The following is a 25,101-nucleotide window of genomic DNA, read 5'->3' on the forward strand; positions in this document are numbered from 1 at the left end:
CCTACAATTGGTGGAAGACTGAACGAACGTTACTCTTAATCTGTCATCAAACAATGAATGACTGGACTTCTTTGTTACCCCGATTGAAAATAACTGCATATAACATAATTCATAAAACAAAATTTGATTTACAAGCATAAGAGCTTGCACTTTACATAATAAGTCTTTACCTCACGTCAGAGCATGATTCTTTTACGTAAGACCATCATTCTCAAACTTTTGCACAGAAGCGTAAATATCTAACCTCAAATAGAGACTTGTGTGCGCTTTCTAAAAGCCATACAGAGGCTGCTCACATCACTTAGATGTAAGTGCCTTTCCTTCCTATACGAGACTTGTGTTCTTATGTAAAAGCAAAGACGTATAATGTTCTTACATCACGTAGGAACATACACATGTTAATCTTATATAGGGGAATCAGTATTTTCGCTTTAAATAAATTATATGCCGCTGTGTTATTAGGTTTAAAAAGTACTGTGCTAGTAAGTGCACAGTAATTGGACTTCTGGTATTTATCGAAAAATCTACCAGGATTTATGTCTTTATAGGTCATTTGCGAATACATAAATAATTCGGTGAAGTCCTGTACATAGCAATATACTACACATTTTGCAATACTATCATCCGTATCTTTCCAGCTGTTTTCTTCATCTGTAACTGGCCTATCTAATGCTGGTGACACCTGTTGTATTTCAAGCAGAGCGACTCGGTTTGTAGAAGTATGGTTTTGCACATTTTTGACTGTTGTAAATGCTACGTGGAAAAATAAGCCACGTAGCATAACTAGGTAATGTTTTCCGTCAGTAAATGTTCTGTAGTATTTAAAATTGTGTATATTATAATAGTTCGTTTGCTCTTCGCATTTGTATATTTGAGGTTTTCGTCTCAAATGTCCCAGTTAAAATGTCGCAGAACATCGCAGTACACAGCATTGGAGAAGCAAACAGAAAACATCACAGTTCTATTAGAAATCTGCAAGTCAGTCTATTTTTCTTATGTCTGTAAGTGTCAATTTTCGCCCAAATAAATACAACTGATAACATTATATAATGTGTAATTAGCATAATATTAATGTATTAATATAATATGTAATCAAGAGTTATGGATGGCAATAAGCTATGAAATACATAAAAACGCTTTAACAGATAACATTAATATATAATCCACTTACAACATTTGCCATAGATGACACTTTTCCCTGGCCCGGCACGACCAGGTGGTTAAAGCGCTCGATTCGTAATCCAAGGGTCGCGGGTTCGAATTCCTGTCACACCAAACATACCCTTTCACCCATGGGGGCGTTTTAATGTGATGGTCAATCCCACTATTCGTTGGTAAAAGAGTAGCGCAAGAGTTGGCGGGGGTGGTGATGACTAACTAACTTCCCTCTAGTCTTACACTGCTAACTTATGGACGGCTAGCGCAGATAGTCCTCGTGTAGCTTTGAGCGAAATTCAAACAAACAAGATTTTTACCTCGTGATATTCTGACTGAACATAGTTTATAAGAGTAATACGATATCTACATTACATATTTTTAAACGTATTGCTGCTGATTTTAAATGAGAATATATGACACGAATTTAGAATTACGAAACAGTTATTTAGATATTAAATTTCGAGAGTAAAATATAAGCATTTTTTTTTTGCAAGTTATAGAATCGTAGTTAAAAACACTGCTTATGTCATAAGTAGCTCTATACAAGAAAGTTGGTATTTAAAAACGTGGAAGTTTTATTAATTCAATGCAGGAGTTCCCAAATTTTCTTAACACAAGTGTTCTCTCAGAATATTCCATAGTTTGAGTGAACTCGGATACCATAGATACTGAGTACCTTATTTTAATTGCAAACACCATATTTAAAAAAAAAAAAGTCAATGCAATTATAAAATAAAATAACAGTATGTCTTGTGTATTTGGTAAGGTGCACCCTGAAACCTTTGCGTCCTCAGTTTGGAACTCTCTTGTCTCAGTGACTGATTTGACGTAGTCATCATAAAACACTAAGTTCAGACATTGGCATGGCATAAAATTATTACGATGTTCTGTTTCACGGCATGACTTATTCTTAGTACATAAAATATGCACGCATGTGTACAAGAAATGAAAGTTTCTAACATTTTACAGGGTGGTTTTTATGACTAAGCTGCTGTCGAAAGAGGGCTATATAGCTTTTCCTTATCAGCAGGCAAGCTTGATACCAAAGTTTTACGTCTTCCAACAGCCTGAACTTATTGAAAAATTCATATGTTATTAATTTAGTAATAAATTATTTGATTGTGTAGAACTTCTGAGTACAAAGATGATTCATTATGTGAGTGTGTGCTCGCGCGTGATAGCATCCATTTCCCAGAGTTCGCGTGCTTCATTACTACATTTTTTTTTTGTACAGTAACTAGAAACTATCGACGGTGTGCAAGAGTTTTGTTTTGGAATTTTTGTCCGAGATGGGGAATAAAAACATCTTTTTATTAAGGCACAGCTCTAATTTTGTTATGTACTTTTAGCTTTTCATTTAAAGATACGAATACTTAATCAGTTTAATGAGTCAATTATCACCTTCCACAAAGCAGGATATACAATTAGTATCTAAGGTCCATATGAATTTAATAATAAAGGGAGGATACTATCTAACATTGTCCTTTATAGATTTTTGCTTCTTTAACGGGTATTTCCAACTAGGATTTAATAACGTGAAGACGATTTTGAGTTTTAAGTGGTTGATTCGCTAGGTTTGCTTTGTTTTGAATTACGCGCAAAGCTACATGAGGGCTATCTGTGCTAGCTGTCTTTAATTTAGCAATGCAACACTAGAGGGAATGCAGCTATTCATCAGCACTCACCGTCAACTCTTGGGCTACTATTTTGCCAACGAAAATGGGATTAACTGTTAAATTAAAACGCCCCCACGACTGAAAGGGCGAGCATGTTGGTGACAGGGATCCAAACCAGTGACCTTCAGATTACGAGTCGAGTGCCTTAAACACCTGGCCATGCCGGGCTGGATTCGCTAGGTAGGTTAGGCTGTCTCACTCATACTATGCAAGATTAACAGGCAGTTCTCCACTACGAACGTGTGTTTAATAAGAAAAAAATGGCGTATTTATTTAAGATCGTGTATTTACTTTCTTTATTGGTAATCCCATGATGATGATGATAATAGATATGGTGTTTATTGTCATGCTTGATCACACAGTATACGAATAAGTTTTTTATAAAGCGTAGAGCGATCTTCAAGAAACGTGAGTGACAAACTATATATAATATAAAGTAGGTTTATTTGTATTTGATCTTCTTCCAGAACGCTAAACAAAAGTAGCGTTCACGCTTAACGCAGGTACCTTCGCATTCAACGGATCGTGTGCTTCGACTCAAATTAATGAAAAAGGTGAGAATGTCCATATCACAATTTATTTGTTTTTTTTAAATCTCGGCACTCTTCGCTAGTGTGTGTGTGTGTGTGTGTGTGTAGAACGTTTGTTGGTGATTTCTGTCACTACTGGATGTATAAACTGAAAGGCGATAGCAGAAGGAAATCAGTCATGATAAATGAAAACTTGTAAGCTTAGATGTTTAGTCTCATATCCGTCTGTGAATGCTATTCTGACACATACCCAGAAAACGTGTAGTATAACAAAATAAAATCAATGATATTTAACCCTTAAACGGCGGCCATTATTAATTGATGCTGCTACGTACAATTTTCCCGCTGTTTAAGGGTTAAGACATAGTAGACCCTCTTTAACAGGGGAGGACTGGGGCATACGAAATGTGTGAATACTTCCTTTTGCACGTACTTGTCATCAGGATGGGATCTTACGAAAAAACGTTGTCCAATAACATTTTCAAAGAACACTTTATATGCCTTATCACGTCTTGTTCGTTTTTTGTTTGTTTCCAAGAAGGATGACTTAGCATTCAAAAGCGTTTACCACATCGAGTTTCTTTTCATTGTTATTTAATCTGTTTTGGTTATAATAACAAGGTACGAAATAATTTTAATTGCATACTTGTGAAAAAAATACTTTAGTTTTTTAAAGGTGGATGTTTATGTTTCAAAAGATACTTTTGAGATATGAAATTCTACATTTTACCCAACACGCACACAAAGTAATAGTTACCCGGAAGTTCATTACGATTTAGTTTTGTCTCAGTGCTGTATAATTAAACTCCTAATAACTGTCAGCATTTTATCCTCATGTAGAATACAAAATATGCGGGCACCCCATATTTTTGATTTTTGCAATCAAACTGGTAATTTGTATACTTAATCGCAAGGTAACAACTTTTAACAGTAGATCCTCTTCTCCCTTGGAGTAAGTTATAAACTAATTTATTGAGGATATATTAAAATTAATTCTTTCCCCAGGGATATAATTATTACTAGTTCATCATAGTTAGGGACTTGAAGATAATTTTTCTTAAAAAAAAAAGCATTATTACAGATGCAAGCACTTTAAAATGGCAGCTAATTTACATTTATTTTACAAGAAAACTTTGAGTTTTAGACTATCAGAAAGAGATACGTGATGTTATAGTGTGACCCAGTTCTGTTGAAAAGCTCGTGTTGTCTAGTTGCTTCGTGCATAGCATATTCGCTTAGAAAACTACTAGTGCATTCGGACAGAAAATTTTGGTTTTGGTTACAGTACGACGGCCTTATATGTAGAATGTAAAACAGATAGTTTAATGTGATAAAGGTCAAGAGCTGCCATCTTAAGCCAGAGCGATATTGTACTTTAATGGTCATGCGTTTATGTGCACAAATTTTTGAGTTTCACAACCAAAGTAGGCTTATTTTTTATGAGAAAAACAATAAAAAGTCAATACCGGCAAGTATATGCTCTGTTTCTACAGGTGTTGTATTATGAGGCAAATATATTCTATATATGCAATCTCCATGTCTGTTGTGCAAAAAAAGTTTAAGAAGAAACTGACGGAAACTTGTTTTTGTGTTTTTTAAATTGAAATCTTACTATGATGGACGTAACGTATATGCTAGTGTATGTATGTTAACGAAACTCCCGCGCCATCTACTGAATGACAGCACAAACAAAAATCTAAAGAAACTTTCACATTTTGGGTATTCAAGATTCAAAGAATTAGAAAAATAAATGTAGTATAATCAACAATCAATTATTTTTAATATAACACAACTTTAAATAAAATTACATTCCTCACAACAAGAACTCAACCTGCAGTCGGTTTGATTATATTTTTTGCTGGTGTAGTATTTAAATTTAGCTAGAAACTGGAGTTCTTAACTTTTTCAATAAACATTACCACTTTTAATATACAAGAACATTATAGTTTATATCGGTAAAATTGGATAATTTTGTGCTCTGTACATTGAATCATTTTGATGCAACAAGTTGCGCAAGACCATAACTAGAAAACTATTTTCTGCGCAGCACTTCCCAGAAAAAAAAAAATATATAGAAAATGTTTATTTTTCTAAATATTTATCAATGACGTATGAATACCACGATCACTGATGGTAGCACAAACAGCCCCTTGTCGGGCGGCATTTCTGCTAGTATATTGTAATATGTGTACTTATATTTATACATTTAGACATAGTTCATACGTTTTTTGAGCTTATACAATTTTAATACATTCAAAACATCTTGTTTGTGTACTTATTTTCGATAGTCTTTTCATTCAATATAATGTAAATTCAGACAAACATTTGCCATTAACCATACCTGTCAAGATTAGAATGCATTCATGATCTCACCTGGTGGCTGAATAATAAACTTAAAACGTCTTATCTTTTCAAGACCTAGTGTTAAGTTGTTCATCGTCATGGTTTTGTCCTTGTAACTTAACTAGGAAGAATCTCACCTTAAGAAGGCATAATTGCATCCAGTTGCTGTTAATGACACGTTGTATTGGTTAATTTATCATTGTTGCTTCATATACAATACTGCTATGTATTTATATAGAATAGTGGAGATTTAGTATCATGCCAGTTTTTTGGAATCTATCGTATGCGATCGATGTTGTTATTAGATTATTATAATATGGGAACATGTACACCGTATACGGCATGTATTAAACGTACGTAATGCCCGGGTATGTAGATGGTTGATTAAATATACAGGTCAAGCGGTTCATCTGCTCTTATCATTGTTACGGTTGTAATCCACCAAGGATTAAATGAGTTTTTGTTTTATGATATACTTCATGAGAAATAAATTTATTTTGAGTTTAGTCCATCCAGTTATTTTTGCTTGTGTTTGCCAACATTATTATTGATTACAAGTATAACGACAGATGGAATATAATCTTCTAAAAATGACACGTCTGTTATGGCTGGCGTTCTTAATTTTGATCTAACAGAATAAAGGGGGGGAGGAAAGCAACAAATCAGTAGTGGTCATTGCCAACTTCTGGATTGCTTTTGCTTGATCGAATAGTGAGTATTAATCGTCACTCTTATAATCCACGGTCACAAACTGCGGAGCACATTTTTCTGACGCAATAGTGAACTTTTGAACCTACAGTACTAACATGCTATCCACTTTGCCACACCCGGCCGTATGGGGAGGACAGAAGGGGGTGTGTGTTAAAAGTTAAATGTATTTGTTTTCACTTTGGCCATTATCACTAAATTAACAGTCACAATTTTTCACGTAGTTACAACCAAATTCAAAGTCGGAAGAAGCTTGAAGTGTCAAACTTTGTAATCTATCACCTCGTGCATTTGTTTCTTTACTAAAAGCCCAGAAAACTGAAAACAAACAATATATGATCTCACGGATGAAAACATTTTGAGTGGAAAATAGTTTGAATGATCTCTCTAGCTCAAGATTTCATTTTAAAAATAGTGAGTTAAATGACGATTTTTATGAATTAGAAAATAAGTACAAATTTAACATATGTAGTCGTCTGCAAATGTAAAATCTGCGACGTTACTATACTAAAAACTAGTTCTTTCCGATAGTGAATTTTATGTTTTTTTAGAAAACGTACTCTATCAAGTATATTTTTATCTACACGCAGTGTGTAAGTGTAAAATTGTGTGCGCGCGCTAATGGATTGAAAAGTATATGGGTTTTAATCCCTGTAAGTTATGTAGCAGTGAAGGAAAAATTATGTTAGGATGTATGAATATATTTCACGGTGAATGACAAGCACATGACGTGTTGTACACGTGATAAGTGACCTTTGCTCTGAATAGGTTTTAAATTTCTCTGAAGTACGAATCTTTGAGAATATCATTTTACCCTCTTAGTTTGGAGAAAAAACAATGGGCAGCATTGTACGTGGTTCGCGAGCTGTTCAAGTGACATTAATCCACAGAATGTAAACACCTGGAGTGATCGGTTCAAACACTTTCTTGGGCATATGCCCGCATTCGTTTTATAAAAATAAAGTAATTGGAAGTAAACGTGTACATGTACGATGAAAGATGTTTACTCACAGACATTCCCTAAGGATTGATACGGAAGGGAGTCCACAACTTGCAACTGTTTTTCTTGCGGACTTGATGGAATGGATCACCATTTTCTAAGTAACGCATACCAACAAGACCTTTGAGGTCAGGATTTATATAGTTTTGGATACGAAGAAACATCGAAGATCGTTTGAGGAAAAAATACATTTCGGTATTTTTTTAATATGTTTTTCACTTCCGCAAGAATTGATTTTTGGCAATTTTAACCACTGTTTCTAGTGAATAGATGAATATCTGTGTTTGTGGTAACCCAATGATCCTTGACCTTTTATATGTAAACTCCACAATTAGAAATTCGAAACTTAAATCATATGTTATTAGTTTGAGTAGTCCATCTCCAATCCAACGTAGTTTTCACACGTGAAGTTTTTCACTTTATCCTCTAGTCATGTAAGATAGGTCCATCCTAACGATTCATTGAGTTGCAGTGTCCAAGGGTTAACTTCGATGAGTCAATCTTTCAACATTGCCATAGGAACGGGTTGTTTTTATACTTGCACCTTTTTAACTGACTGGAATGCTGGTGTTCGATTTTCGGAGCTAAGCCAACTTTTTCAATAAAAGACGGGCTTTAAACTCTTTGCCGTTTCTATACTTGATAGAGAAGGTACCGTTGCTTAAAGCCCAAAATAATATGCTTAAAATTAATCATTGTTAGGTAAGGTTATTTAAATCTACTGATATAAATGCCTCTAATCCTAAGATATTGTAGTTATCACCGCCTTCTTTAACCAATATTTAATTGTTTTAGTTTTCGCGTTTTATGGTCTCGAAATTTTGCTGTTTTTTTTTGTTACATAAGTCGCATCCCAACTAAGTTTATGTGCACTTCAAATAAGTTCTATTCAAAAAAAAAAAATCCATGAACTAAATACATAGCAGTTTAAATTGAGTTACGACAGCAGTGAGTATATTAGCAATGCACAAGTACTGGATTTAAGACTAGTCTTTCATTTGAATTGTATCGATGTTCACAATAATCCATTAAATTAAACGTTAACGTAAACACAGTTTGAATGAATGACTGAAACACGAGCCTGAATCCAGACTAAATCATATTGTTCATATGTTCTCTTAAAACTTAAACATTGGCTAGATTTTGGTAAACTGTAGAACCAAGTTTTATTACTTTATAAACGACTTCAAGGCTATACCACCTTATATAGTGAAGATAATTTGTATCTTTTGTAGAAAGCTCACAGAATGTATTATGAATTATAAATAATTGTAATGTCAATCGTAAGATATATCCATAAAGAAAAATTTGATTTTTATCTGTTGCGTTTTTCGTTCATGTTGCAATGTGTAGAGGTGTATATAGTTTGATGTAGAACGCCATTTCGGGAAGTTTAGTTCCTTTCACCATAGTTACCTTTTGGTCTATGTAATTCAGTGGCAGATTTAAGGTTGTGTGGGCCCAGGGGCTAATAATGTTTGTGGGCCCCATATCCCATGTAATTTTATATGGAATAAATTTACACTATGTAACAAAATTTTTACTTTTTCTTGTTCCTGGGCAGAAAGTGTTATTTCCCATTTACTTTAGGCATAAGCCTATTTTTCTTTTCAAACTTTGCTTCTGTGATCTCGGAACGTATAACGAAAACATGATGTGAGACTATACATTTAGGGGCAAATCTTGAAAAACTACTCACTTCTAAACATTTTTGTATAACTTTAGTATAAATATATATAGATCTTGATTCATATGTTGTTTTATTGAGACCTTATGTAACTGAAAATGTGCAAATTTGCCCGTTTTTACACAAAGTAGGTTAATTTCTAAATTTCATTATCCAGGTAACAAAAGCAAAGTTTGAGGGGAATAATGGTCATTTTCTGTACTTTTACAACATAAGCAATTAAGAAATAACACGTACTATACTGGAACAAAATTTGTTACATAGTGTTATCATTGGTCCTTGGCTGAGCCCTCTCTAATCCCTGTTTATATACGCCACTGATATAATTCACTTAAGGTACCGTATAAACCTTCTTAAAGATTTCTGTAGTCTTTCACTTCCAGTGTGAGAGTATACAGTGACATCTTGAAGATACAGCCTCCCTAGCGGTTACGTCAGCAGCGCATGTTTCCCGAGAACAATAGTAATATAGTTTCGTGTATACAAGACGAAGTTTCTCTGTCTAAAGTATTTTACACAGAAATACACAGAACTTTCTCTAATAAAGGTACCATCTTTCATGAATACACTTATTAATTAATTATTTTTGCGATTTAAATAAATATAAGCTAGTTCTTGTTATTCAGTGTTTAGTCGTTTATTTCGTCATCCTCAGTTTAAGTCAACATTTAGTTCTTTTCTGTGATACATTTTTTGTCGGTTTCCTGTTATTCTGCGAAAATTACCTGGTCATTATTATTGGTTAGAAATCATTATACCTAAGAATACCACATTGCATTACTATAGATTAATGTGTTTTATTTTAGAGATTAAATAACTGCATTTATCAATGTTAACTTTATGTAGAGTAAAATTATTTTTTCACTAAAAAAAATTGACAGGGCGTAGGCAAATGGTTAGCTATCCAAACAGATTCTGTTGTCGTAAAAAAGCGCTCCGCACTTTGAGGCCATGGGTTCGCCGTAATAGTAACGATAACATCCAACTATGTTTTTAGACAATAGTAGCTTAAGAGTTTGTGGGTTAGAGCTGTTAATCAGCTGCCTTCCCTGTAACTTTCAAAATTAGGGACGGGTATGTGCAGGTAGCCTTGGTGTAGCTGTACGCAAAATCTTCCTAGATAATTTCTCAAAAATACACACGCATAACTTGCGTGTTATGATGAAAATGGATGGTTTTCCGTTGAAGTTCTGATCCGTGGTTTTATTAATTTAAAGAATAATGAATGTAGGTCCGCAGAAGGTTGACACGATGACTGATTAGATGACTCCAGTTAATTAAAGCTTGACAGTTAAATCACACGTCTATTTACAAGTGCAACGAAATATGTGGGACAAGTGAAGCACCTATTTTCTTTCTGTTTATATAGGCTGTCCTGGCAAGTATATGTGGTCTCCTCTAGAACATGTGACTTGCCCTCTACAGCATGCCTTGCAAGGAGATTCAATGAGAATAAATATCACAACACATGAAACTGATAGATTAGCAGTGTTGAAGTAAAAGATCCTGAATATGAGAAAGAAAATATTATATACTGCTTCCTGAATATGTAACAAATCCATCTGTTATACATACAAAACAAAACTAATGTCAAAAGCATGGTCTAACGAGATCTGGATATTGCTTTGGAATGAGAAGAATGTGTTATGATTGAGATAAAGGTCTTGTAAATGATCTGTAATGAAGGTATTTAATGTCGCCACATTTTAAAGAGGCACTGGTTATCATGCCTATGAAACCTGCTCTGAATGTTCAGTATATACAAGAATAACAATAACTTCAATTTAGTTTTGAAATTATGCCCAAATATGGGTCTGGAGGTTGTCACGTGTGCAGTTTGACCACGATTGTGTTGTGCTAACTTGGATAGATTATAGTGAAGTGTCATGATGCGAGTTGCATCTCGTACGTTAAGCGTGAATTCCTTATCAAGTGGCCCGGCATGGCCAGGTGGATGAGGCACTCGACGCGTAACCTTAGGGTCGCGGGTTCGAATCCCCGTCATCCCAAATATGCTTTTTCCGCCGTAATGGCATTATAATGTGACGGTCAATCCCACTACTCGTTGGTAGGAGTAGCCCAAGAGGTGGCGGTGGGTGGTGATGACTAGTTGCCTTCCATCTGGTCTTACACTGCTAAACTAGGAACGGCCAGCGTAGATAGCCCTCATGTAGCTTTGCGCGAAATTCAAAACAAACCAATCTTTCTTTGAAGTGTCTTCATGTTTTAAATGCTCGTGAATCTTAACATACCTTAAAAGAACCATGGCTGGTGTTTTAAATTGATAGGCCAATAAAATAATGCTCTCTGCTACAAAACACGTAAAACCCATGCCAGGTTTCAACAAATTCCAACCTCCGTCTTGTTGTCTAGTGTGCATGTTTTGTTTCAAAAATATTTCAAATCTGTCAGCATCTAAGTTGATAAATCATGTCGCCGACTAATAAAAGATTATCAGTTATTAGAACAATGATCACTAGACCCTCTGTGACCGTGTTCAGTTACTTCTGGTACGGCTGTGTATAGTGACTAATAATATAATCCAATTATTCTTTTACATTATGTTAGAGCCGACAATGGTCCATTGATTAATATGCCTGTACTTGAAATCTGAGGGTAGATGTTTCGCTTTTCATTGCTGCGAAACTTTGGTACTGTAGGTACATTACGGGTGTGACAATCAAATCCTATTCTGTGTGTACACGCACATACACACAGTTAAATGAGATACAAAGTTAAAGTAATTGCACAGTAAATAATTTAATAAAATAAGGGATCAACCTTAAAAACTGCATGTTATGGTGCCTTAGAATTGTGTTGAAAAACACCGAAACGTCTTTAGGGCCGGTCTGTTTTTAATAAATTACTGTGCAGTTCAACTTTATACTACTTTAAACCTTATCTAAACAAGAGTAGCCCAAGTCTTGAAGGTAGGAGCTCCCGATTAGCTGCCATCTCTCTAATTTATTATTCCAAAGTTAAGCTAGGCACGCGTAACTAGCCCTTGTGTAGTTAACCGCAAAAGTTCTGAAAGAAAGATTTAAATTATTGGCACAACTATTATACTTCTGATGAATGTTCGTAAAACTGTCAGTGAACAAAGATAAAAATTAGTGTTTCGTATAAGTTTATATTGTTTCAATTATTTTAATGCGTATTTAAAATGACGCGTGTCTTAATATTTTAATTTCACACTTTTTTCTTCAGACAATACATTTTTTTGTTCCTATTTCTTGTAGTTGAGCCAAAAAATAAATTTAAGTGGTTCTACCAGTAAACTCCTGCTGTCGTTGCTTAATATCCAACTCCAATACAATAACTTGTATTATATACGCTCCTTTGGTGAATAAGTGTACCGCTGCAAGCCTAGTATTTTTGTTTTTTTTTTCGCTGATAATCATTTTTAAGGTTATCTTAAATGTAGGGACATTAGCCATGGTTTAAGAAACACTGAGGTTACGGTTTTTGTTTATCTTTCCTTAAAGAAAGAAAAGAAAGACTTTATAGTTTTGCGAGTGCCTCCCAGAAAAGAAACGTTTTAAGAATACACGATACATTTGACAAAACGACAACAAAAACAGTTGATTCACATTTTAATCGCTTTAATTAGGTTTGTTAAAATAGTTACGGCATTCCTCATTACGTTGTTTTGAGCTTATTCATTGTCATTAAACTTTTATGACATGAAGGCATGAAAATGATATAAATGATATATTTATTACGTTCGCCTCCTATAGATATTTAAACTGATGTGAAAATGTATTAGTGTTATTACACACAAGAATGTTGTATGTACATTTATTTTTCGTTTAACAGCTTTCATGGTTTTTGTATATACCGATGATGATTAATTTTGGTATTTGTACTTCCTAACAGACAATAATCCAAGTGGCTCAATGGTTAGCGTGCCGAACTACCGATCTTGAAGTCCAATGTTCGAATCATGAAGCCGTCATATGCCACTTAACTTGACTCGTACTTTGAGCAGGATGAGAAGAGAGGGGGGGGGGCGTTATAACTTTAACAGTCAATCCTGTTATTAGTAACCGCGTAAGCGATGGGGATTACTAGTTCGTTGCCCACCCTATGGTTTACAGCTAAAAATTGAGAGTGGGTATGTCTGAACTTAAGGTTGTTGTTGTTTTTTAAAACTAGTGTTGCAAGAGGTGTGCCGATCCAGGTATAAGATGCCCTTAAAATTTTAGATGTGGACGAATCGTTGCCCTTTCGCGTTTTTCTTTATCTGTAACCCTCAAACGGCGGCTATCGTCAACTGACGTTGCTACCTGCAGCATTCTCGCTGTTTAAGTGTTAAACAGTAGAAATACTTCAGACTTTATTGTAAAAAGAAAATTGTATTACAAAAATCAACGTCAATTCGAAAACTTGGATATTTTTGAGACGGAAGAAGGGATTAGGGTGTAGTTTAAATGTTTAAAAAATTTAAATATCTATAAAATTGTTTTAATCGATGGCCAAACTTTTTGCCCCGTTTGATCCCAGGTTTTTCAAATTAAAATACCTTCTACTGATTACTGTTTCATTTCTGTGCAAAGCTACACAGTAAACTATCTGCACTCTGTCTATCGTGGGGAATTGAACCATAGATTTTCTACTTTGTAAAGTCGGGGAATTAATTGTTTATCAAATCAAAATTCATCTTCAGTTAGGTCCCAATATTAAGAATTTCGGCCACAAACCGAAGTTTTTTTGTTTTTTTTGCCAGAAGTAAAACGTCTGCACAACTTTTTGGCCACAGTAGCTATCTGTTCATATCCCAATGAAAACTATTTAGCAGTTAAATATACACTTTACAAATTTTATCTATATTTTCTGTCTGTCTCTTTTTGATAGACGCTTTCGTTGCGTCACCTGTACGTGCACAAAGCGTTTCGGGTACCAGTTATGTAATTTAAATAAAATAATTTGATGTAGAGCGAAAGAGCTTGGGTCATCAATTATACTTTATAGTTACTTTTTCTAAAATCTAGTTTCAAATAACTTTAACGCTTATTTATTATGACCACTTGAGAAAGTTTACACGTTAGCAACAGATCTAACTCTTGTCTTATGAAACATCTTTACCCGCTTATATTGCACTTGACGTTTTTTAAATGTATTTCTATCAGATGCTTGATTGGTCCAAAGACTAGCAAACCTCAAAGTTAAATGTACAAAATCCTTTCTTCCGTCTCAAATTCAAGTGAAATGTTATGTGGTTACCTGTGTTACGTTTTTATTGTTATATGGTCGAGCGTGGCGTAGTGGCTAACGTGCTAGGACTGTGAATCCGTTGCATACTTTATGGAATCGTTGGCACCCTCTAAGAGTGGTCAAATCCTGCTGTTAGGGCAAATAAAAGTAGTCTGAGAGTTGACAATGGGTGCTACTGACTATCTGCAGATCTCCTAGTCTGTCATTCTAGATTAAGGAAGGCTGTGCTCACATAATATTTCGTGTGTAATGTTTCGCAAAATTCCGAAACAAATAGTCCTTGTTGAGCAAACAGTAATATTGTTCAAAAGGGTTTTGTATTTACTGTTGTATAAATATTTAGTAATCTTTCACGTCAGCTAATTTTTATTATCAATATTTCTAAAACATTTACGAGAAGTACAAACCAAGAGTTGAGTTAATATTGTTTATCATTATTTCTTGTCGTATATATGATTTAAAACTATTTCCTTCTCCCAATACTCAGTACCGATACTTGTTTGATCTTTATATTGTTCAACCTGCGTGATTTCCATCGTATTGTCACGTCTCACAGAATCTAGACAATCGTGAAATATTTTTCAATTCGGCGAATAACTTAATGAACATCTTATTTTGATACCAAAAAAACAAAAAAACTGAGAACCTGTTTTAGTAGACTCATCTGGCAGTACAACTTGTATTATTGGTCAATAATTACAAATATTTAAATAAGTTGTATTGGTTGATGCGCTGTGATCTCTACCCGACCATATTATTAACGCGTACAATGCCTTCTCGTTATTAATTTAGTTACCTGTTTTAATATGTTTTATAAAATAGTTTTATAAAAATATATTTTGGTGCTTTTAAAAATAAAGTATACATAAGAGCAACATCCTTTGTTGCACCGTCCAACCAAACATGCTCGCCATTTCAGCCATGATGAAAAACTGCTTCATCACACTTGCATGCATGTTGATACATTAATTAATGTGGCCTAGAATGGCCAAGTGGCTGGGTCGCGAGTTCGAATTTCCGTCTCACCAAACATGCTAACCCTTGCAGCTATGATGGCGTTATAATGTATCGATCGTTGGTGAAAGAGTAGCACAAGAGTTTGTTATGAATGGTGACGACTAGCTATCTTCCCTCTAGACTACAAAATTAGGGACGGCTAGCGCAGATACCTCTCGTATAGCTTTACGGGAACTTTAAATCAAACCAAACATTTATTGTATGGTCATACGAGTGGTAATACTTTATTTATATTTTTCCATTGTTGACTTCTTATGTTGACTTGTTCACACTCTAAGAGCATATTGCCATATATTGTTGACATTTACAAACCGCTTTTGTTTTTTGGCAACATATTCACCACGTTTCTTACCAATTTTCCATTAAACTTTTTTTCTGTATCACAAATTTTGTTGTTAATTTATTAATGGTAAAATGTCGCACGTTTTTCAGCTATTTGCACAGTGTGTATTAAAGTCAAATAAAGAAGCTTTGGTACTATGCACCTTCTTTATTAGTTTTAATAAATAAAATGGGAAACAGACATTTTTGTATATTTTTATACAATGTTTTGAAGTAGCTGAAATTCCAATACGTATATTTGACAGTTTATTTGTTAACGAGTGCTGTAGACAAAAACTGGGACTGATTTGGCAAAAAACCTCTACTGTAAGTCTAAAAACCTCCAGTGTTAGTCTAGTTGTTTGCCAATTCGAGAGCAAAAATTTGCTTTAAAATAAATGTTCATTCAAATTTGAAGTACGTAAAATGTACAGTATACAAGGAGTTTGTGTAATGTTTTGTCAGATATTAATTGGTAAGATATTTTCACAACTTTTGTTTTTGAAGTAGCAAACGAATATCACCCAACTATAGCTTCATAAGGCATTCAGAATATACAAGGTGACCAATAATATGTACAACATTCTTGGAACATCACGAAAACTGGAGGATACGTGTAAGGTGATATAGAAAGGAAGAATGAGTGATGTCAACACTCGATGACGCACCGTTTGGTCACCAGAAGGTTACTTAAGTATATAGAAGTTTGCTGCCTTCAGTTTTTCAGTACCTATAAAACAAGGACTGTTAACAATATTAAAAGTTGCATTTGAAAACCGCATTGAGCTGATATTGTGGTATAGCAAAAATGTACTTAACAGTGTTGTTACTGCTTTTGTTAGCAAACCACTTAACGTAGGCGTAATCCTAACATCAACAGTTATCGCGTTAATATTGCGTATTTTTAACTAACGTGAAGCACTAGAACCATCTTAAAGAAGGAGCTCCAGTAGACTTCTTCCCATCCATATTAAGCAAAATATAGCGTTTTATGACAGGCGAGAGGCCACAAACACAAAGGGTAATAGTCGTCGTCCACGTGCTCCATATAACAGAATGCGAGATCAGAAGGATCTCTTTCTGAAAACGAGGATAAAAGCGTACGGTTAATCAATATAAGGTTTCCAGGCGTTGACCCGTCATATACTCCAAGCAGCTAGAGAGTGAAATGCGTGTTTATGGAACTATGTGCGATCGGACTGTTTAAACGGCGCTGGGAAACTGTCTTCGTACACTCGATGTATTATGGAAATGCTGCAGGGAGCATTGTTATGCCTTGGACATGACATCATCACGACAGACTTTCATAATAGAATTGCACTGTAGAGATATTATCAAGGTGCACAGTCGTCAGGTAGAGTAGGATTGGACGTGGTAATACGGACAGTAACAAGATGGAGAGAAAAATGTTTTGATGTGACGTACTCAATTTGTCCGTGTGGCACCAAGAAGATAAACACGCTATTCAACTAAATGACTTTAATTTCAAAATAATCAATAATCAGTTCTGTATTTAACGAACCATGAAATAATGGTTTTGTTCATAGAAATTGTTGAAACAAACTAATGGTGGAATTGCCCCAACTACCGCATTCTTAAGAAGTTCTTACAGAAGTATTATGTAAGAAAAGTGTTTTCATAAGGTTGAACGTTCGTGGTAATTAAAGTTTACAAATATCGAACTATTATAGCTATCAATTTTTGCTATTACAGCCATTTGTGTGAGGATTCTGGGATAACATTTAATTAACCAACCAGATCATTCTAATTATGATACTATTACCTGAAGTTATAATGCTGAATTATTCTATGTAGTTGAGAGGAAAATTGTTTGCGACATTTGAGAGTAAATGTACCTGTAAAAAGATTTTACCATTAATAAATAATGTACTTGAAATGCATGCTTTGTGTTCAAACATAATGAGATTAGGGAAAACATTCGATAGTGATTATATTCACCCTCACGAAATCTTCAGAATTATAGGCGAAAGAAGTTCGAATAGATAATAAGACGAACCATTTAAAATTTCCACAATATTATTACTGTAGAGAAGTTTGTCTTACAGTATAAACAAAATCGAATAAAAAATGCTTATTTCCGTCACTGTAATGGAAATTTAACAACAATGTATGTGTGTGTGTGTGTGTGTGTGTGTGTGTGTGTGTGTATTTAATTATAGACCGTTGTTTCCTGTAAACGTTGATAGCTATAAAATGTTTTAATATTCGTTACTCTTAAACCCAATGAACCATTCGAACATAGGAATTAAAAGCTCAATTGTACACGCACGCACGCTCGCTCTGTCTGTAATACGCGGGATAGGATAAAATGAGTATACATTTGCTTCATTTAGATTTTAGAACATGATGCGTATTGCTCCGTAACGAACAATAATTAAACTGGTTTCAACTTAGTATTGTATGCTTTACTGTCAACCGTATAATACCAGCTTAACTCTGTAATAGTTGTACAGTCACTTCTTCCCCACCCAAATGTGAACGAAATCGACTGAACTATATAAGTTTTGTCAAAAACTGTGCATACAGGATTAACGTAATTCGTTGATATTATTGCGACGAAAATTTATATTTGCAAAGTTTATTATTTTTACATATGTTTTATTGAACTAAGCTCTAAATATACATTTGTAAACTTTGTTAGAAAATAACGTGTAGAACTATGGAAGAATTTTTATGGCTTCACTAGAGCCCGTCAAACCTACACGTTTTAATTTTAATGTAATAATTCACTTCACAAAAAACGAAGTTTGATAAACTGAGAAGTTACAAATTATTACACAGAATAAATTGTTTCCTTTTTATATTTTTCAAAAAATGTATTACTTTATGCATGCATTTATATTATATATATCGTGTGTTTTAATTATTTAAAATCATTAACGATGTTTGGTTACGTAAATTCTGTTTTTGTTAATGGCATCACGCAAGCTCTGCTATATTTATGTGAAAATGTGTATCACGCAGAACATTACATATACATGAAAAACAGCAGTTGAGATAAACTGGTAAATAAGTGCCGCTGAAATGCTTATATAACATCATTAGAAAGAAATAAGATACCATCAAAAGTGGACGGTGTTTATTTTACAGGACTCTTAGTTTAAACAGTGTGTAAATAGTACTATAAATAGGCATATTATAGAAAGTAAAAGTTCTTCAAGAGTTGTTGAAAAAAAAACTTATCAAAATTATTCAGAACTGTAAGTATTGTTGTACTGTATATGTATGTAATAAGGATGTGAATTTGACTGAATGATATTTACAGCCCTGGGACCACTGTAATTAAAGTTTTTGATCAGTGGCTACATGACGCGACAAATTAATTCTGAACTTAGGATATTCGCAAATACAAATATCGCATGTCATATTTTATATATGCTTGTCGCCAATTTAAAGAACAAAAAAATAAAAAATAAATAGAGGAAACTGACGTCACTGCCATGTAACTTGATTCCGGCCTGTCATCTGTAATTGATTTACAATATCTGATTTCACACGAAAGTGTGTATAATAGGCTTAAACTTCAGGAAGACATGTACTTCTTAATAGATACGAAGGGGTGTATAATCGATTGTTATTGTGTAAACTTTTCTTTGTATTTCTTAATTTTTTTTAAATGAACAAATATATAGAGTTTAGCAATCGACTCTTCCTTTTTAGTACTTGGTGGTGACTCAATGATGTCACTATACAAATGGTTTAATATGGTACTGATGCTGTTAGTCATGATATCATTACGTAGATGATTTAGTATGGTACTGACGTATTTAATCATCAGTATGTAGATGAATTACCATGATACCAATGTTCATATTCATGTCACTTTATATATGTATGATTTATCATGGAACTGATAATGTTACTATACAGATGATTTAGTTCGGTAATAACACTATTAGAATGTATCTTTACTAGAGAAATCCGAACGAAATCAAATAGTTTTCTAAAATGTGTTGACCAAAACAACTCGCTCCCATGTTTCTTCAATAGAATACAGAAGACCAACTCGAGTTTCTCTTCTGAGAACTAGTAGTGGAGAACTTTTGAAACGTACCGTATTACACTTTAATCACGAAATCTAGCTTTTGGAAACAAATACCTTGTATAAGATATTCCGGTTTACTTTATACCGTTACGTTTGCTTTTCATGGATTTACAGCCTTAATTTTTCTTCAAGAATAACCCAAATAAAACGTCGCTACGTCAAGTGATGGTTATCGCTAAACTTACTTAGTTTTAAGAACATGCTTAAATATAAGTAGCAGTAATCGTTACCGGTCAAAACGTTGAGCTACACATCATTATTAGTTATAGTGATATTAGCGTAAAAGACAGTAAAAAATGACGGTAAACCACTGTTGAATTGAATGAGTAGCGTGTTTTATTTTTTGTAGCTAAGTCATATCGGGCTATCTGCTGTGTCCACCGAGGGGAACCGAACCTCTGATTTTAGCGTTCTAAATACGTAGTCTTATTGCTGTCCCAGCGAAAAATTATAGAATTTAATTAAACGATTTTTTCTGTGCCTCCAAAATACACCTACTTTTCACTGTTTTTTAATCAGTCTTGAAATTATTGTTTAATCCCTGCATTTTTAGTAAAAAACTGCGCAGAAAGATATCGTGAACAAAAGTACTCGTGCACTCTGAAAGAGACCTTGATAGCACTAGAGCCTTTTCACTGTATTCTATGTTTGAAAGTAGATAAACATAGTGCGGATATTCCAACACAAATCTTCTGTTTCAACTGTACAAAGGATAAAAAATACTTGGTAATAATAAACGTATTTTTTTTTCTTGTTTTAAAGCCAAATAAATAATGTGCGTGTTAAAATCCCAAAACAATATTTTATTAAGTAACGCCATTTCGCCAATAAAAACGTATTAAACACGGATTTTATAACGTTAGTAGTAGTGGCCTATTTGGAATCTAATCTATACAAGAACCAGTGTGTGTCACCTTATGTTTAATTTCTAGAAGTAGGATGGATCATAAAAGGCAAAATGTGTGTATTTAGATAAAATAGTTCGATTATTGTCTGTCCATTACGAATTTAGTAACAGAGAGGTGAGCGCAAAGGGGCCATAGAGGGGTGCTATGAAGCCTTATATGTGTAGTAAGAGTTAGTATGATAAGGATCAAGTAAAAACGTAGTGTGGGGTCACTTAGCCTAGAGCCAAGTGCATAAAATTTGATTCAATTTTAAACTCAAATTGTTTTTATTTAAGCTGTTTCCTCTTTTTTTTCATTAAAAACGTTGGTGATATAAAAATAACGAAGACTCTAAATAAAGAAATCAACATATTTTTCCGCTTCTGCCATTTGTAAAGTTTCTTTTATACTTTCAGTGCATAGACTAACAACAGTATCAGGTTATACTTTTGTTGTTAACGATGGAGCCATTGTTGGAACAGTGTTACCAAAATGCATTGGCTTTTCTATCTATCTATATACGTGTATAAATGTTTGTTAGTTTGCTATAACTTAAAACAAGCCGAAACAAGAATAAACAACAAAAAAAAAGCTTCCAATTAAAGATCCCAGAGTACAAGCTATAATGTGGGATTATAAAATGTACCCCAGGTTATGAAGGCGATTTCGAAAGTAGGACCCATATTGCTGTGGGGATACACTGTCTATCAGTCTTAACCTCAATTCGCTAGTCTCTCATAAGAAATAAGAGTAACAAGAGATATATAAATAGAAATTAAGAGAGCGAAATGTGGGTGCTCAAGCTCCCAACGCTCGACATCTATATTACCCTTCACTGCCTGCAAATAGTTGTGGGAAGGTGACTGCTCTCCCAAGTTAAGAAATAAATAAAATAAGAAAAAGTAAATAAGGTGCTACAATTTGGTGGTAAGTAAGCTTTTAACTTTTAGCAGAAAATTAGTTATTTCTGGAAAAAAGTGAAAATTTATTTTTTCACGTGGATAACTAATTTTCTCGTGTTTTTAAAGCAAAGCATTTGTCTCAGGATTGAAATTATTAAAATTTTTGCTCTCCGGAAATTGATCAGGTGTTTGTTTTTCGTTTCAAATAAAGTCGAAGTGTATGTAGAAAACTTACAGCAGTTAAAGGATAAAATAATATAAACGCGTAGAATTTAATGCCTTGCGTGTGCCCCCCCTCCCCCAGTGGCACAGCGGTATGTCTGCGAACTTACAACGCTAGAAACTGGATTTCGATACTCATGGTTGGCAGAGCACAGAATACCCATTGTGTAGCTTTGTATTCAATTTGAAAAAGAAAAAAGGTGATATTTATATGTAGATTCAGAGACACGCAGTAACATAGTGCTACTCTACGTATCAAGCCAACTGTTTCTTCGAACAGATATAAATTTGCTTTGTCCAATCCAGTTAAGTTTTCTTTTTAATCTTTGTCCTAAAACTTGATTACAGTTTTAATGTTTTGGCTACTTTGGTTAGCCGTGGCTGAGAAGTTAATGAATCGGGTTACGGATCAAAGGACCTGGGGTTCGAGAGGTCATACAGTTGAACACACCTCTGCACTTTTAATTATGGACGTTATAAAATTAACAGAAAATCCCGTAATTCGGTTCCAAGAGCCAGATGAATCCCTTGTAATCGCGGATGGTGCATACTGCTTTCCCTCTGATCAGAAATATAAAATTAGGTGTTATACTTGAATATTAACGTGTTTCTCCTAGCTGTTAGTCCACATGCGCGTAAATATCGTTCAGGATAAATTCCAGTTTTACTAGTTTGGCCTTTGATAATCCATATTATCACACTAATGTATTTTTTATATTGTATTTGAAATTTTCAAATACTGTTTCAATTATTCATTTAGGTTTGTTTTTCTACTTTTCTTAACAGAGATGTGAGTGACCCCTGGTAGATAAATGATAACTTTACGGACTTACAACGTTAAAATCGTAGGTTCGATTCCCGCGGTGAGCAATTTGCAAATAGCCCACTGTGTAACTTCGCGCTCAAAATAACCAGACAGCAACTTAACACAAATGTACGAATACTAATAGACGTCAGTATAATTATCAAATTATAGTGTAGTGCAAGCCGAAATGATCGGATTTATCTGTTTATCTATGCATGTGTAATTTATGCCTATACAAAGTTCCCAAAGACTTTGCATGCCCACGTGGTTAAAGCACTTGATTCGCAATCTGAGGGTCGCGGGTTCGAATCCCCATCACACCAAACATGCTTGCCCTTTCAGCAGTGGGGACGTTATAATGTTACGGCCAATGTCACTATTTATTGGTAAAAGAGTAACCCAAGAGTTGGCGATGGATGGTGATGACTAGCTGCCTTCCCTCTACTAAATTAGGGACAGGTAGCGCAGATAGCCCTCGTGTAATAACCAAACCAAAGACTTTACAACTGATTTTCCGTTAATATATAGGAGCATCCTTGAGATGTCAAACGAAACATTTATGAGATCCCAAGTGAATTGATAATAGGGAAGCAAAAGATGCGTAAAAAAAACAACGGAGGGTAACAAGTAACTGTATACTTTTATACAGCAGAAACCTTAGAATAAAACTTTTAGGGTTAAGGTATTTTTTCATGTATACTATTTTGCTTAGAATTCATTTAGGCAAATATATCTCGCATCTTGACCTGGAATTTAGAATGTCATGTTTGTATTTATTCTCCAGCTACGTATTTACTGCACAGTCCTTTTGAGTAAACATGAACTTTGAAAGTCCGTGATAAAAGTTCCAAAGTTGTTTACTGGCTTAAGTGCCAATGACTCTGAAATTGTCATAACAATAGTTTTATTAAGGAATGATGTAACATAGGTGTAACGAAAAACATTGTCATACCAACAGACTTGTTTGGGAGTATTATAGCTTAGATATAACCCAAAATATGATTTTCTAAATAAAATGTTTAATCCATTTTACAAAACATGCTTATAGAAAACAAAACAAAGTATTTCTAAATTACGTAATATTAGAAATTCTGGATGCGACAGGCTGTTTGAAATAAGGATAAAAGAACATAGTACATCTCAAAAAAAAATTCATTGATAACGGATCACAATATTTTGATACAAGTCTTTATAAAAAAGCAAGTGTGAAGATATTACAGGCTTTGCTTAAAAGGAACTGTTAACAAAACATTGAATGATGAGCATGACCAAGGATGTTTAACGTGTCAGTCAGAAGGTTCGTGTCCTGTTGCCGTTAAAAAAAAACAACAAAAAAACCCCGCTTCTTGAGTGAAAATAAAATATTTTTATTTGATTAGAGTATCCCAGTAGCTAGTAGTGGATACCCTTGACTATCCACCTTCGCTAATCTATCATTCAAAATTAAGGACAGCTATATGTAGATAGACCTTGTGTAGAGTTGAGTGAAAATTCCAAAACCATTTTTTTTTTTTAATTAGGAAGTTTGGTACGATTTTAAAAGATCCGACATGGTCAGATGATTAAGACACTCGACTCATAGTCTGATGGTTGCGGATTTGAATCTCCGTAGAACCAAACATGCTCGCCATTCCAGCCGTGTTAGCATTATGTGACGGTCAATCCCACTTCATTGATAAAAGGGTAGCTTAAGAGTTGGCGGTTGGTGGTGATGACTGGCTGCCTTCCATCTAGTCTTACACTGCTAAATTAGGGACGGCTAGCGCAGATAGCTCTCATGTTGCTTTGCGCGAAATCTATAAACAAACAAACGATGTTAAAAATCCAACATTTTCTGTTGTTTCTTTCTTGATTAAAAATGACTTAATATGATTTATACCACAGTCCTGAAATGCTCTTTCTCGTGTATTTTGTTCTCGGTAAACGATGTTAGCGTTTTCTATATATAATATACTGTAAGTATTTATTCGTTAGCAAGTTTTAATGTTTCTTAAATACAGGATTTTGTTTAGATCATACTTTATGTGGCCCTTTAAGGTGAATGGATAATCTAAAACTGATATGAAATTATGTAAGTTGATAGTTTTTGAACCATTAAATTACAATGTACATAAATATACATATATATTACACACAAAGTTGATGTTCATTCTGGTAAAATGCGTGCATTTATTTTCAACTATTATGTCTTATCAGTGATATTATCTGGTCAGTATCACTTGGTTAAAGGAGAAAGTTATATGTCGCAGTAATTAGAAACAAACGTATTTTGTAAGGATAACAGAAAAAGCACTTGGATTACTTGTGTGCGACCTTGGGTTAGCAACCAACTATGAATGTTTCATAACGTTTCCATATGTAGCTTAAAATCTATCTCTGCTAACGATAACAAACATAAAATAGAGAACTTGTGTTTTTGTTTTTTTCATAAAATTATCATTACTTCGTATATTCCTTCTCATCAAAAAGCCGTTTCTTTATATATTCCTTCTCATCAAAAAGCCGTTTCTTTATGAGAGCTAGAAAATTTGGAAATTAGTTTATACACTATATATTTTGGGCATT

General features: G+C 34.1%; 1 protein-coding gene across 6 annotated transcripts in view; it reads left to right on the forward strand.

Annotated features, from left to right (window-relative positions):
• Positions 1 to 25,101, forward strand: part of LOC143252734 (integrin alpha-PS1-like) — a 156,252-nt gene that overhangs the window by 16,978 nt on the left and 114,173 nt on the right. The gene's annotated exons all lie outside the window — the stretch shown is intronic.

Source organism: Tachypleus tridentatus, chromosome 6, assembly GCF_004210375.1.
Source record: "Tachypleus tridentatus isolate NWPU-2018 chromosome 6, ASM421037v1, whole genome shotgun sequence".
Lineage (NCBI taxonomy): Eukaryota > Metazoa > Arthropoda > Merostomata > Xiphosura > Limulidae > Tachypleus > Tachypleus tridentatus.